This window comes from Corvus kubaryi, unplaced genomic scaffold, assembly GCF_017639235.1.
Source record: "Corvus kubaryi isolate FWS band 111438036 unplaced genomic scaffold, C.kubaryi_AGA036_p1.0 135, whole genome shotgun sequence".
NCBI classification, from domain to species: Eukaryota; Metazoa; Chordata; class Aves; order Passeriformes; family Corvidae; genus Corvus; species Corvus kubaryi.
Window position 1 is genome coordinate 602,505 of NW_024580669.1, and position 1,851 is coordinate 604,355.

A 1,851-nucleotide genomic window follows, 5' to 3' on the forward strand; every position below is an offset into this window, starting at 1 on the left:
GAGCTGGAATTCCCCACGTTCTGGAGCTGGAATTTCCCGTGTTCCGGAGCTGGAATTCCCCACATTCCGGAGCTGGAATTCCCCACGTTCCGGAGCTGGAATTTCCCATGTTCCAGAGCTGGAATTCCCCACGTTCCGGAGCTGGAATTCCCCACGTTCCGGAGGAGCTGTTCCCGGGAATCCCGGGAATCCTGGAATTCCCCAATGGCCCCTGGGAGTGCGGAGAGGAGAAATTCCCCCAAAATCATGGAATGAAGGGAATCCAGGCTGGGAATGCTGAGCTGCTGCTGAAGGCGCACGGTGGGGCTTCCAGTCTGAGTTTGTAATTGATTTTTAATTGATTTTTTGTAATTAATTTTAATTGATTTTTCATTTATTTTAAATTGATTTTTCATTGATTTTTCATTGATTTTAAATTGATTTTTAATTGAGTTTGAATTGATTTTTAATTGATTTTGAATTAAGTTTGAATTAATTTGAATGAATTTTTAATTAATTTAAAATTTTTAATTAATTTTAATTAATATTTAATTGATTTTGAATTGATTTTGAATTTTAAAATAATTGTGAATTAATTTTGAATTAAGTTTGAATTAAGTTTGAATTAATTTTGAACTAATTTCTAATTTATTTTGAATTCATTTTGAAATTTGGGTTAATTTTTAATTGATTTTAATTGACTTTCAATTAATTTTAAATTAATTTAAAATTTTTAATTTTGAATGAATTTTGAATTGATTTTGAATTGATTTTAAATGGATTTTTAATTAATATTAAATTTCGAATTCGTTTTGAATTAATTTAAAATTAATTTTTAACTCATTTTTAATTTTGAATCAATTTTGAATTAATTTGGAATTGATTTTTAATAATTTAAAATTTTTAATGAATTTTAATTGATTTTAAATTATTTAAATTTTTGAATTCATTTGGAATTATTTTTTTATTTTTAATTAATTTTGAATTAATTTGGAATTAAATTTGAATTAATTTGGAATTAATTTTTAAAATTAATTTTGAATTGATTTGGAATTAAATTTGAATTAATTTTTAATTAATTTTAAAAATTAATTTGGAATTAATTTGGAATTAATTTTGAGTTGATTTTTAATCGATTTTTAATCGATTTTTAATTTTGACTTTAGAATTGATTTTTAATGAATTTTTAATTCATTTCACTTTTAATTGCATCCCCCCCCCCCTCCTTTATTGGGGTTTTTTGGTGCCCGCTTTGGAGCTGGATGGAAAACCAAATTCCCGAACGCTGCTCCCGGAATTCCGGCGGCGTTCCCGGGAATGCGGGAGGGCCCCGGAGCCGGGGCAGCCCCAGGGCTGGATTTTTATGGGATTTTTGGCCGGGAAGAAGCTGCAGCGGAGGTTTGGGGTCGGGAGGGACCTTTTGGGGTCATCCCAGGGCTCGGATCCGGCGGGAAGAGATTCCCAAAGGTCTGCTCCTTCCTGGTGAGGAGAGGCTGGGAAAAGCCTTGGGATCGTCTGGGAAACCTCCCGGTTTTAGGGATCCCAAATCCCCTTTTAAGGATCCCAAATCCCTTTTAGAGATCCCAAATTCCCTTTTTAGGGAACCAGATCTGGTTTTAGGGATCCCAAATCCCCTTTTAAGGATCAAATTCCCTTTTCAGCAATCAAAATCCCTTTTCATGATCCAGATTCCCTTTTAAGGATCCCAAATCCCTTTTAGAGATCGCAGATTCCCTTTTTAGGGAACCAAATCTGGTTTTAGGGATCCCAAATCCCTTCTTAGACATCCCAAATCCCTTTTAGGGCTCCCAAATCCCCTTTTAAGGATCCCAAATCCCTTTTAGAGATCCCAAATTCCCTTTTTATGGATCC